Source organism: Nyctereutes procyonoides, unplaced genomic scaffold, assembly GCF_905146905.1.
Source record: "Nyctereutes procyonoides isolate TBG_1078 unplaced genomic scaffold, NYPRO_anot_genome, whole genome shotgun sequence".
NCBI classification, from domain to species: domain Eukaryota; kingdom Metazoa; phylum Chordata; class Mammalia; order Carnivora; family Canidae; genus Nyctereutes; species Nyctereutes procyonoides.
In genome coordinates, this window is record NW_026575137.1 from 10,321,567 (window position 1) to 10,336,430 (window position 14,864).

The window sequence follows — 14,864 nt, forward strand, 5'->3', positions numbered from 1 at the left end:
TAATTATTTTCTCTTTCTTTTTTTTAAAGCCTGCAGCACCTGGTATTCCCAGGCGGTCTCCCATCCAAGTACTAACCAGGCCCACCCCTGCTTAGCTTCTGAGATCAGAGGAGATCGGGCGCATTCAGGGTGGTATGGCCGTAGACTATTTTTCTATTTATTTCTTAAAGCAAATCTCCATCCATACCCTTCCTTAGCCAGTTTCCTCCGTTAGCTAACAGTTCATCTTTTACTATTTGCTTTTTTTTAATGATTTTATTTATTTATTCATGAGAGACACAGACACACAGACAGAAAGAGAAGCAGGCTCCCTGCAGGGAGTCGATATGGGACTCAATCCCAGGACCCCCGGGATCACCACCTGAGCCAAAGGCAGATGCTCAACCACTGAGCCACCCAGGTGCCCACGATTTGCTTTTTCAAAGGACTGGTTCTTGCTTTCATGTTTATTATTCCCACCATTTTTCTATTTTCTTTTTTCCTTTTTTTTTTTTTTAAGATTTACTTATTTATTTTAGACAGTGGGAAGTGGCAGGAGGGGAGGGAGAGAGAATCTAAAGCAGGTTCCATACCAAGCACTGAGTCCAACATGGGGCTCAGTCCCGCAGTCCTGAGATTATGACCTGAACCAAAATCAAGAATCAGAAGCTTGATGAAGGACCGAGCCACCCAGGTGCCCCCATTAATAGACTATAGGTTGTTTTAGAGACTTAGAGTTGTTTTATTTTACGGGAAATTAAACAGCTAATACTGGAGTTCTCATATATTCCCTTTCCCTCCTATTGGAAGATTCCCTAATTGTTAATATCTTGCTTTACCGTAGTACATTCATGACAATTGATGAACCAGTATTGATACATTATTAGCTGAAGTCCATAGTTTACATTAGGGGCCACCCTTTGTTTTATGTTGAACATATATACTATATGCATATTTCAATTTTTAGATTATCTCTGAAAGAATTATGTAAGAAACTGTTGTTGCCTCCAGGGAGGGGAGCTTGATGACTAAAGTATAGAAATAGCGGTAATCTATCCCCATGTGCACATATTTCGAAAGATGAGGAGTAAAGAAACTTGAATAAATGTATCTTTCAAGAACTTTTGTTGCATAGAACAGAGAAATGAGGTGGTTGTGGTAGGGGGAACTGGGATCAGGAAAAAGTGTTTTTAAGATGGGAAATAGAACATGTAGACTGGTGGAAATGAAGCAATGGAGAGAGAGAAACTGATGATAAAGAGAATGAGGGGGTATCTGAGGTAGCAAAATATTGAGTGGGTGGGGGGCAGGTACCTGGTAGCCAAATAGAAAGTGACCTTTGCTAAAAAAGAATGCCTGCTCCCTGGTGACCAGGGGCAAGAAGGATCCATGGGTACACATGCAGATGGGAGTAATGATTTAATATGTGGAGTTGAGGAAGTTCCTTGTTGATGGTTTTCTATTGTCTCACTGAGATCATGAGCTATAATTGAGAGGACAGAGGTGTAGAAGAAATAAAGTATTAACCAGACTTCAAGGAGAGCCTAGAATCCCTGATTGTCTATCACCTCACATAGTGTATAGAGCCCCAGATTCACTTCTTGCTCACTATTCTCACCTTGTTCCTACTGTAGCATTTGATGATTCAGACATTCCCAGCTAGATACGGCTCCCTTAATACAGAGATATTTCTCAATGTTGTCCCCTAGGACTTACATGGTTTCATCTGCTTTGAATGTGACTCCCTTGTCACGGCTCTCAAAAACCTATATACAGTAACATGGGGCACCTGGGTGGCTCAGTCAGTTCGCATCTGACTCTTGATTTCAGCTCAGGTCATGATCTCAGGGTCATGAGATTGAGCCCCGTGTCCGGGGTTTACACTGGGGGTAGAGCCTGCTTAAGATTCTTGCTCTCTCTCTGACCCCCATACCCCACCCCTACTTATGTGCACTCTCTCTCTTAAAAAAAAAAAAAAAAACTACATACAGTTATAATAGCATCCAAAAGAATAAACTACTTAAAGAATAAATTTAACCAAGGTGGTGAAAGCTTTGCACACTGAAAACTATAAAATAATGCTTTAAAAAAAATTAAAAGGCAAATAAATGGAAAGACATTCCATGTTCATGGATCAGAAGACTTAAGATGACAATATTACCTGAGGTGATCTCCAGATTCAATGCAACCCGTATCAAAATGCAAATGGCCTTTTTTTTTGTTTTTTTACAAATGGAAAATCTGATTCTCAAATGCAAATGGAATTTCAAGGGGCCCCACATAACAAAAACAATCTTGAAAAAGGAGAACACATTGGGGAGGACACACACATCTTGATTTCAAAACTTACTACAAAATTAGAGAATCAGAACTATAGCAACAGCATAAGGATAAACATATACAACAATAGAATAGAATTAGAGGCCAGAAATAAACCTTCACATATATAATGAACATATATGTCAAGGGTGCCAAGGCCATTCAATGGGGAAAGAATAATCTCTTCAATAAGTGATGCTGAGATCATTGGATATCTATATGCAAAGAATGATGTTGGACCCTTACTTCATCCCATACACAAAAAATGAACTCAAAATGGGTTGAGGACTTAAGTACAAGAGCTAAAACCATTAAACTTTTAGAAGAAAACATGGGTAAATCTTCATTACCTGGTTTTGTTCACCAATACATCCTTAGTATCTGGCACATGCTAAACATTCAAAAATGGTAAAAAAAAGAAAAAAGAAAAAAAATTTAAAAAAACATTCAAAAATGGTTATTGAGTGAATTGATTTTTGTTTGCTATTTCAAATCACTTATGGAATTTTGCGTACATGTTATACATTGTATGCTTAGTCTGTACTATTCTTCCTCTTTCATTTTTATCCCCCTCCCTCATCAAATGATCAACTCCCCCAGAGCAAGGCTCTGTAAACAGCCCTTACTAGCTATTGCTGTTTGACCAGCCATAGTCTCTTTCCTTCTTTGATTGCCACCAACCTTCAGTGATAAAAAGAGCAACTTGAAGAAAATCAAAAATCGCCTCTAATGTGAAAGGCAATTTAGGTAAATCTGAATGCTTGCCAGAAGCAACTGGACAAAAAGACAAAGAAGTGGGAGAGAGCTAACCAGCCCCAGACAGCTCAATGCCGCATTTATTTGGTAACAGATGAGCTCCTTTCCGAGGTGACATGCACACAAGCACAACAGAGCAGGAGGAGGATCCAAGTGAACTGCCAAGCATTTCAGACTCTCCAGAGGCCCAGTAGATCAAGAACAACTGATTGGGGACTCTGGCACACTGCCAAGTACAAGACATCCGTCCACCAGCAGGAACACAAAGAGTCTTCGTTTTCTCCCCTCTTGGAGCACACTGATTAAAATTAACAGCTGCCACCCTTTCTCCCTGATACTTGAGCTTGATAACTCCCAAAGCCAAGGACTTGCTATGAAACTTCCACACCATTCTTCAAAATGAGGTCTGGAAGATTACCTAAAAGTTTGAGGAACCTGGATTGGACACTATTATCTACAAACTATCTCGAAATAAGCACACCGGTTAGTAGCAATTGTTCTGAAAGATTTCATGACTCCAGCTATTTCTCAGCTCTTTATGCAGCTTCATAAAGGCATAACACTCCGGGATCCTGTGTGTTTTAAGATAGGTAAACAGCCAAAACGTTGTGGTTCAGTTCTACCCTTGGGTACAGAGCCTACACTGTGTAGACGCTATGCCTTACTTAAGGCACTTTTTCTTTTTTTTACTTGCTCTACTGTATTTAGCAGATCCACAATCTCTCAAAGAGTGTTCCCTTAAGAAGCCCATGGAAAACAATTTCAGTGGGCCGCCTGGGTGGCTCAGCAGTGGAGCATCTGCTTTCGGCTCAGGGCATGACCCCGGAGTCCTGGGATCGAGTCCCACATCGGGCTCCCTATGAGGAGCCTGCTTCTCCTCTGCCTCTGTCTCTGCCTCTCTCTGTGTCTCATTGAATAAATAAATAAAAATCTTCAAAAAAATAGTTTCTGTGATCAAAAATAATTTGGGAAATCCTATATACCTTGTCTCCCTCTTAGAACTTTATTGTGCACATTATAAGCTCTAATAAGTCCACAGAGAAGAAACTACTCTTTCTAGAACTTAACTAGCACTTGCAGCTTAGTTTAAACTTGCTTTTAACAATTTCAATGATTTCTATACCATTAAAAGCTAGTGACATCAGCTTTATGGATTATTCTTTCTTTTAGCACTTTTAAATAAAAGCTAGGTAGATTTGAAGATGGCTAGTAGAATGAATGGAGTTGGCTAAAAACTTACTTTTATATAAGAACTTCATGTTAGTTGATGAGCAAACTAAGTTCCTCTCTCTCTCTCTCTCTGGATCCACTTATACCCCTGAATCAAATATTCTACCCCTATCTAAATCTCTTTCAATTTGTGCAGTAACCACAATCTGGTTTCCCCCTCAGCTAATTTGACCAAGGATGGTCACCTGGCACAAGGGAGGTTGTAGGGAGTCCTCAATTGGCAACAACCTCTAACTTACGTGGCTTGACTCAAAAAGATAAGAGATCAGAGTGAAATTACCAGCTGGTAGTGAGACAGAAGGATGCAGATGCATGGAGCAGAGCCAAGGCAAATTAATGACAAAGGATTAAACTGGAACAAGCATTGATGATCACCTGTGCTGAGGTCCCAGTGCTGAGGTAGCCCCAGCCATGCCACTGCTCTTGTTTCAAATTAATGCTTTTAACCGTAATCCCCTTGTATTTAAACCATTTGAGTGGATCTCTATTTCTTGCAAACTGTTCCTTTTTTTTTTTTAGATTTATTTATTCGAGAGACAAAAGAAAGAGAGTGCAAGCAGGAGAAAGGGCCAAGGGTGAGGGAGAGAATCGTCAAGCAGATTTCCCGCTGAGTGCAGAGACTAATGCTGGACTACATACATCTCATGACCTTGAGATCATAACCTGAGCCAAAACCAAGAGCTGGATGCTCAACAAAACGAGCTGCCCAGGAATCCCTCTTGCAAACAGTTCTACATTAAAACAACTACTTACCAAGTGTTCTTCTGAGATCAGTGGAATGTATGCAACAGAATGAAGTGTGGCAACGACCTTAATTGAACTAATGGTAGAACTAGAGAAATAAAACATCAATGTCAGACAATAACTGATCATCTAAGACTGTTTATAAAATTATGGAATATAATATAGAGAGAACACTGGACTTAGAGTAAGAAAACATGAATTTTTGAGACCTGGGACTCAGACTCAGGGAAGAGATGGCACATTCAAATGCTTAATTCAAGAATGTTTAATGATATAGGGCTCCTGTCTGGCTCAGTCAGTAGAACATATTATTCTTGATCTCAGGGTCCCCTGAGTTCAAGCACCATGTTGAACATAGAGCTTACTTAAAAAAAAAAAAAAGAATGAATGTTTAAGGACATATTTTTCAAAAGAAACAATGTTTAATGAAACTTTTGAGGTAGTGAGAATGATTATTGATCATGGTGATGTCTTCACAGTGTACGTTGTCAGAACTCAGCAAGTATACACTTTAAATACATGCAGTTCATTGAATGTCAGGCATGCTTCAATAAAGCTAAAAAAAAAAAAGAAGAAGAAGAAAAAGAACAGGATGTTTGGGGCACCTGGGTGGCACAGTCGGTTAAGCATCTGACACTTGGTTTCAGCTCAGGTCATAATCTCAGGGTCATGAGATGGAGCTCTGCATTGGGCTCCACGCTCAGCACAGAATCTGCTTAAGTATCTCTCCCCTTCTCCCTCTGCCCCCTCAAAACAAATTAATAAATATTTTTAAAAATATTTTTAAAAAGGATGTTTAATGAAGGAACTGTTTACTGAAATGTGAGTGTCGTCAAGAGGAAAGCATCTGTGGACAAGCAATCCTGAAAAGCCATTAGCACCCTGGGGCTGAAGGAGCACGGAGGAGACTTAGGAAATCATCAGAGCTCTAGCTGTGAACATGGGGCCTACAAACCATCTGTTGCCCTCTAGTAAGAGATAAGAACAGAATTTGAGAGTGAGTGTTTAGAAACTTCTATACCAATTTAACAGACTAATGTCATGTTTGTTGAATCCAATGATATAAAACCTGCGGATTTATATTTTATAAGTCTTTGGGGTTTTTAATTTCACTTTCCTCCTAATTCATTTTGTTATTTTTTTAAGGTAGCGATCAATGGTGGGGTGGTAATTTTAAAAGATCACCATGGATAGTTCGAAAAACACTAGTCTAGAGGAACTCAATCTCTAATAAAACGTGAGCTCTGCATGGGAAGAGCTAGGGAACATGCATCCTTCAGTCTCTTTCCTCTCACAATGATCTCTCTGTCTCTCCCCTGGGCTAAACCCAATAAAAAGGCAAAGGACAGAGAAACTCAGGTAACGGAGTATACAGCCTGCCGGGAACGGAGCAAGCAGGGAAGGATGGGGAATGGATCTAGAGGAACAAGCAGAGAGTAAACTGTACTGTGGACTATGACACTCATTAGATGTATGATCTTCAGAGAGTGACTTGGTCTCAGTAAACCTCAATTCACCTCACCCCCAAAGGAAGGGGGGACCCTAGACCACCCTTCACTTATTCTATCACTCTCCCTTCACTTCCTTGAGCCAGAGACTTGGCGATCATCCTTTATTCTCCTCACCAGTGTCCCATCCAGGCAGTCCTGCTGGGCAGACCTCCACAATGACATTTGCAGGTGGCTCCTCCTCTCCACCCCATGCTCTGCCTGACCTGAGTTCCTCAGCCTTTGTCCACTGAGCTGCGACAGCCTTCTGACAGGTCCTGCTCTACTCCAGTCCATCCCCCAGGGTGACACATACAGATTTGACTAACTTACTTCGTAACTTAAGTACAGGTCTTGAAAGTGAGCATTTAGAAAAACTTAAGTGTTCAGAATCCTTGAATGTTTGGGTTGGGTTTGGTTTTGGTCTTCAGATCAAGAAGTGCTTTCGTATGCTTCCATGCTTCTTTTTTTTTTTTTTAATATTTTCTTTATTTATTCATGAGAGACACACAGAGAGAGGCAGAGACAGAGGCAGAGGGAGAAGCAGGCTCCATGCAGGGAACCTGATGCAGGACTTGATCCCAGGACTCGATCCCAGGACCCCGGGGTCACACCCTGAGCCAAAGGCAGATGCTCAACCACTGAGCCACCCAGGTGTCCCTCCTTCCATGCTTCTAATCATGCTCTTTTCCTCTGTTTGAAATGCCCTTGTCCCTTTGTTGCCAGCTAACTCTATTCACCTTTCAGAACTTGGGAAAATTTCCCTGACCACCACACCAAATACAAGCAAGGAACCACTTTATGCTCTTATTGTACACTTTATTATTCACTTATTTCTGCACTGTAATTAACCTTACCTTTAGAAACTGTAAATCCCCTGAGGCACCTGGCTGGTTCAGTTGATAGAGCCTATGACTCTTGATCTCAAGGTCATGAGGTCAAGCCCCACATTGGGCGTAGAGTCTACTTTTAAAAAATGAGGGCTAAAAAATAAAAAAATAAAAAAATAAAAAAATAAAAAAAAAATGAGGGCTGCCTGGGTGCTCAGTCGGTTAAGTATCTGCCTTCGGCTCAGGTCATGATCTCAGGTCCTGGGACTGAGCTCTGCGTTGGGCTGCCTGCTCAGTGAAGAATCTGCTTCTTCCCTCTCCTGTGCTCATGCTCCCCCCCCCCTCAAGTAAATAAATAAGATTTTTTTTTTTAAATGAAACTATAAACTCCCTGATGGAAGGAACTACACCATTATCAGAGTATTTCCTTGCCTAATAGAACCTGGACACAGTAAACGCTTTCTTTGTATATTTGTTGAATGAGTGAATAAATGAGAATGGAGTGGTCAGTAGAGTCTTCGTGGAAGTGGAATTTGAACTAAATTCTCTAGGATAGACAAGAATGAGATGGCCACAGAGAGGGGAGGAAGTACGCAGTTTGTATAACAATTTGAAGTCAAATTGTTGACCAAGTCAGAATGACCAGAATGATGGTCAAATATATGTAGACGAGTTTGAACATAGGAACTAAAGATTAAAGGGAGGGCAGCCCCGGTGGCCCAGCGGTTTAATGCTGCCTGTAGCCTGGGGTGTGATCCTGGAGACCTGGGATCAAGTCCCACATCGGGCTCCCTGCAGGGAGCCTGCTTCTCCCTCTGCCTGTGTCTCTGCCTCTCTCTGTGTCTCTCATGAATAAATAAATAAAATCTTTAAAAAAAAGATTAAAGGGAAGAAGGCTTTTGAGGTTCTGTAATGAAGAGCCTTGAATTCCATGTTAGAATTTGTCTTGTAAGCAGGGAGTGAACTGAGAAATTGAGGTTGAACATTGACCTCTTTGTTCACTCGTTTGTTTCTAAGATTTTATTTATTTGAAACAGAGAGAGAACAAGTGGGGAGGAGGGGCTGAGGCAGAAGGAGAAGCAGACTCCCTGTTGAGCAGGGAGTCAGTCCAATGCCGGACTCAATCCCAGGACCCTGAGATCATGGCCTGAGCCAAAGGCAGACGCTTAACCTACTGAGTATCCCCGGCTCCCCAGAACATTGACTTCTTTGAAAGGAAAATTAAATTATAGAAAAGATGTATTAGGAAGATTACTCTTCCTGTGGTGTTTACAATTAACTGAAATAAAAGGAGAGTAGAAGCAAAAAAGTCATCCAGAAAATTATTAAAATAATTCATAGGAGGGGGGGTTAAAAGTCGAGATTCGGATTGTTGGCAGGAGATATGGAAAGGAAATAGAGTGAAAAGAGAGACATTAAAAAGAAAACAGTTATAGAAAATTTGTTAAAATAACGGTCTCTAATGATTAGCCTAAGTGCATGCAACTTAGCATTTACTGATTTGTTGACACTCTGAAATTCAGGTTGGTACCGATGACAGAAATAAAGATGACACAAGACGATGACATAATGAATTCATCTGTTCTCCTAACGTGTATTACTGTTGTTGTTTAACAAAAAGTCAGGCTGAAGATTAAAATCTCAGACAAAAGGTTTTACATTTTGGATTCCAAGGCCTCGTTGCAATATCTACTGCCACCTGCTGGCAGAGGGAGAGTGACTAGAGTCTCCTAATTGGGAAACCTATCGGTTGACATTATGTAGTCATTCAAATGCGAAGTCCCTGGAGGGTAACAGGGGTTTCTATTCTTTATTATATACTCCAATTGCTGTATCACCACCAGCTCAAGGAGTCCTGTGGATTTGCCACTGGGTGATCACGCTCGATGCCTTATTCCTTTTTCATTCTACTCTTCGGGAGTAGTTTTGGGATTTCCTTAGATTTCCTCACTTCAAAAAAAAAAAAAAAGATTACCTCACTTCTAAGATTGAAACAATGAAAGTTTGCTAGCTACTTCCACTATATTGTAAAAAAAGAATGGAGGAAAGAAAACTCATTGAAAAGTAAGGGTGTTTTTCTTTTGTTTGTTCCAGACATCTGTTTTGTTCTACAAATGGATTTTTTAAAAGATGTATTTATTTATTTGAGAGAGAGACAGAGACAGAGTGAGGAGGGGAGAGGCAGAAGGGCAGGGAGAGAGGAATGCAAGCAGACCTCGAGCTGAGCACAGAGCCCTACCTGGGGCTTGATCTCACAACTCTGAGATCGTGACCTGAGCTGAAACCAAGGGTCAGGTGGGTGTTTAATCAACTGCACATCACCCAAGTGCCCCTACAAATTGATTTTTTTTTTTTACAAATTGATTTTTTAAAAATTTTGATTCAGTACCATAAAGTTTTTATTTTTGCTGTGTTGTAATAGGCTTTAAAATATACTAGAGTGATCCTACATCTAAGTGAATATTGATAGGTTAATATTGGAAGTACTGGATCTATATGCATATCCTTAAAATATTCATGCCCTTTGATCCAATATTTTTCATTTTGGAAGTTTATCTTAAGGAAGTAATCACAAAATGGTGAGACGGCTTTTTTACAAAACATGTATCACATCATTTGTAATAACAAGAAATTGGAGATCATGTAAATGCAATAAAACAGTAACTGTAAACAATGCTAGAATCATAAAATGAAGTGTTTAATAGCCATCAAAATGATATTCATGAATTATTTAGAATTACATGGGAAGGTGCATTTTATTTTGGAAAAATGCATATAGGGGTGCCTGGGTGGCTCAGCAGTGCAGCGTCTACCTTCGGCTCATGGCCTGGTCCTGGGGTCCCGAGATCAAGTCCCGCATCGGCTCCCTGCATGGAGCCTGCTTCTCCCTCTGCCTGTGTCTCTGCCTCTCTCTGTATCTCTCATGAATAAATAAAATCTTTTTAAAAAAAATGCATATAAATATGTGATTACAACTATATAAAACTAAACAAAATCTTAACAATCCATGGATATAAAAAAAAACCTAGAAAGAAATATTTTATTTTTCTATATTCTAATCCACCGTTCTTCATGGTGAATTACTAAAATCCCATATGGTGGTAACTGGCCTCCTTAGTGTCCTAAGCAGCATATCAGTCTCATAAAATCCTATGTAGTCCCTCACAAATACTGTGTATTCAATAAATATTCATTCCTTTTTCTTACCTAAGCATTCCTGAGGGTGGAGAGAGGTTATGTGTATTGTATGTAAATTAGTTCTCACTAATTTACAGAATATTTTCATCTTTTCTCTATTTGATATTTCCAAATAAGACCATGCACTTAAAAAAAAAAAAGACTTTATTGATTTATTCGAGAAAGAGAGAGAGCATAGAGGGAGAGGAGAAGCACCCTCCCCGCTGAGCAGGGAGCCCAACATCCAACAGGAAGAAGCCAGCACAGTTCTCCCACATGCATTTCCAGGAAAATTTCCCTGTAAACTATCTCAAAATCACTTATTGTAAAATCCATCTTACTTTTGTGGTTTATATATTAGTCTTGTGGGATGCTCCTCAAAAAAAAAAAGGTCCTATGATCAAATACATTTGACAAAATATATCTACTCTCACCTCCTCTAAGAGGGTTCCCATTGTACATGAACATAGTGAAGGCTTTGAGAAATGCTTCAGCAGGAAGACTGTTGAATTTTGTTTAGTCAACTGTTCCACAACCTTCTTTGACTGAAGAAACTTGTTTCCGAGGAACACCTTTACCCAGCCATGGAACATATTTTGGAAAAGATTGTGTCAAGGCAAACATCTGACGCCTTCAGACTTGGCTGTCTTCGGTGGCTACAACTGGTCTGTACTTAGCTACCAAGTCAACAATTACAGAGCCCTGTAATGAAATATTGCGTGTCAAATATACTCAAATTTTAAGGAAAAAATATAAAAACAATGAAACAGAAAAGAAATTATAGGGCGAGAAGTGAATTTAGCAACCAAAAATTAAATGCCATTTTACAAATTTTTTGCAACATGAGGTGATTGTTTCATAATTCCACTGGCTTTATGTCTGCCAAAGATTGCCATGCCAAATCTTTTTGTATTTTGTTTTGATGCCGGGACTATAAAGAAATGAATCAACATATAATAGTTACCTCTGGGAGTGGGGAGATAGAGGATGGACATTAAGGGGAGCACGTGATGTAATGAGCACTGGGTATTATATCAGACTGATGAATCACTGACCTCTACCTCTGACCAATAATAGTATCTGTTAATTAATTGAATTTTAAAATAAATAAATAAATAAATAAATAAATAAATAAATAAATAGTTATCTCTAGGAATGGCAAACTGTTAAGGGCACCATCAGTGTAAATTTTAGACTCTAAAAAAGCACAAGAGCTTTAAAATCACAGGAAAAATGATCACCCAGACTTTCTGATATTCCCAGAAAATGTTCCCTATTAAAAATTGTCTTTACTTCATCTACCCCTATTTCATAAAATGAGTAGGTCTCATCCATATCTTTTTAAAATTAAGCTTAACATGTGTTAAAAAAACAAAACTCAACTGAGTAAATTTAAGAATTAAACTGGCTTTAGTCCTGACTCAGGCAGCATCCCATAGAGCAGAGAGAAAGAGGCTCCAAACTGTTACACAAAATGGGAGATTTCTACGGGCAGAAGGGGGCAGGGACAAGAAAAGAATGGATTCGCTCATCTTCCTTTGGAGTATGGAAGGGGTCTATCAAGTGGATTATCTCACTACTGCTGACCAATAAATTCCAGGTTGACCAGTTAAGACTATATTTCTGGGGGACGCCCAGATGGCTCAGCAGTTAAGCTCTGCTTTCAGCTCAGGGCCTGATCCTGGAGTTCAGGGTTCGAGTCCCACATCAGGCTCCCTGAGGGGAGCCTGCTTCTCCCTCTGCCTATGTCTCTGCCTCTCTCTCTCTGTGTCTATCATGAATAAATAATAAAATCTTAAAAAAATAAGATTATATTCCTGGGGGAAGTTGAAACTGCAAATTGGTTATGTATTAAGTGTCTGTTTGGTGACATGGTCTTAGCACAAGTAACTCCATTTTGGGCTTATTGTCTTTTTTTTTTTAAACATACACCATTACCATTTGCAAACTTCTTCCCAAAATATCTCATTGATTTAGAAGACATTGGAGAAAAAATCCAAAAGTAAGTAAGGTAGATAAGAAATGTGAAAACTGGGCAGCCTGGGTGGCTCAGCAGTTTAGCGCCGCCTTCAGCCCACGGCGTGATCCTAGAGACCAGGGATTGAGTCCCACGTCGGGCTCCCTGCATGGAGCCTGCTTCTCCCTCTGTGTCTCTGCTTCTCTCTCTCTCTCTCTTTCTCTCTGTGTCTCTCATGAATACATAAATAAAATCTTAAAAAAAAAAAGAAATGTGATAACTATGATTCTCCAACAAAAAGCAGAAGGAATGTGGCCACAGATGAAATTCCCTTTGAATCTCCAGTGAAGAGGTTGAAAGGTGTCAGCTTCACAGTGTGATGGTGGTTAATAACCTAAACTGCTATATCATATCAGATATCATATCTTCAGTTGTACATTCATGTAAAATGCCTAATTTCACACTAAACTCTGGCTTCAGAGACTTTTCAAAACATATCACAACAGGCCCATCAACAAGTGCCCAGCTAGATAGATGGTCTTTTACAGACAACAGCTGCTGATTTGCTTATTTCCTGCACTAAACATTGCTGAGTTGATAGGCCATCTGGCTTTAGGTTTTTTTTTTTTTTATTGCAATGGTGATTGAAACAATACTTTAAAATCTATATTCTTATTCAACCCTGTGATCCAGGAAGAGCAAAGTGTAGGAAGGATAAATATTTGTGGAACAAATTACGATCACGTTAGGCAGATTTTCCAGTTTCTTTTATTTAGCAGCATATATACCCTTGCTATATTTTGCATATTTGTGGAATTATCGTCTAGAACCCCAGTATGCATGACAGTTTCAGATACTAAAATTCTAGTTATTTAAGGCAGTTAGTATTTTAGCATGTTTCAACCATTATCATTTATATGATAAGCATAAATTTATGTCGTAACTATAATGTGCCTAGAATTTTTTTAAATCACCACTTGTTTAAAAACCCCAGGAAATTCAAAGAAAGATTAAATCTGCAAATTCAAAGAATTTTTTTAGTGACTGATCAAATTACAAAACTGGATGAAATGCATATGAAATAGGTGTTTCAAAATACATGTTAAGCATAATATGATTCAGTCTTTTTTCCTTTGAACTGCTAGTAAAACCAGAACATGACTTCCTTTTAGTTAAATTTTTACTTTTTTAAAGAATGTCTGGGGAATCCCTGCATGGCTCAGCGGTTTAGTGCCTTTGTCTCTGCCTCTCTCTCTGTGTGTGTGTCTTTCATGAATAAATAATAAAATCTTTTAAAAATAATAAATAAATAAAGAATTTCTATGCCTGTGGGGCACCTGGGTGGCTTATTCAGTTGAGCACTTGGCTCTTGGTTTCAGGTCAGATGATGATCTTAGAGTCATGGGATCAAGCCCCATGTCAGGCTCTACACTCAGGGGACAGTCTGCTTGAGATTCTTTCTCTCCCTCTCCCCCTGCACCACCCAATCCCCTCCTATCACCCTCTCTCTCAAATAAATAAATAAATAAATATTTTTTAAAAATTTATATGGATATAGCTTTATTAGGATAAATAGGCTGTTTTATGGGATGCCTGGCTGGCTCACTTGGTGGAGTATGTGACTCTTGATCTCGTGGTTGGGAATTTGAGCCCCATATTGGGTGTAGAGATTACTTAAAAATAAAATGAAATCTTTAAAAACAAAAGGATAAATAGGCTATTTTGGCCAGAAAGGATCACAGCATATTGAGTGTCTATAGAAATGATCTAAACATTAAGAGGGATATTAAGACTCAAATTGTTACTTTATCAGTATAAAAAACCCACAAGTGATAAATTTATCCCTGAATTATTGAGTGCCACTTCATACATTTGTCTTTACGTTTCACTAGACTATGATTTTGTTAAGAAAAGTAATTTTCAGGGGGCTCCTGCCTGGCTCCGTCTGTAGAACATACAACTCTTTATCCTCGGGTCATGAGTTCAAGCCCCACGTTGGGCATAGAGCTTACCTAAGAAAGAAAAGAAGCTTTTGTATTCCTTTCCTAGAATTAATACAATTAGGTGGTTAGTTGGTATTAATTAGCGTCTGTTAAATGAACAGTAAGTTTTAAGGGCACACACACACACAAGTGAAAATGAACATTGGCTGGAGACTCTCAGAGATAAAGAAAGACCTAGGTCAATTAAAGAAATGCCAAAGCAGCATGATAAGAATTGTGATATATTTTTCAAGGCTTATATTTAACACATTAATACTTTTTAAATATGAAATTTAGAATGCAATATAATTTTTTTAAGATTTTATTTATTTATTCATGAGAGACACACAGAGAGAGAGAGAGGCAGAGACACAGGCAGAGGGAGAAGCAGGCTCTATGCAGG

At 39.2% G+C, this 14,864-nt stretch overlaps 1 non-coding gene across 1 annotated transcript; it reads right to left on the bottom strand.

Annotated features, from left to right (window-relative positions):
* Nucleotides 1-27: 27 nt before the first annotated feature.
* LOC129495812 (5S ribosomal RNA) lies at nucleotides 28-146 on the bottom strand. The gene has a single exon (XR_008661615.1). It is a non-coding gene; the product is annotated as a 5S ribosomal RNA (ribosomal RNA).
* Nucleotides 147-14,864: the final 14,718 nt, after the last annotated feature.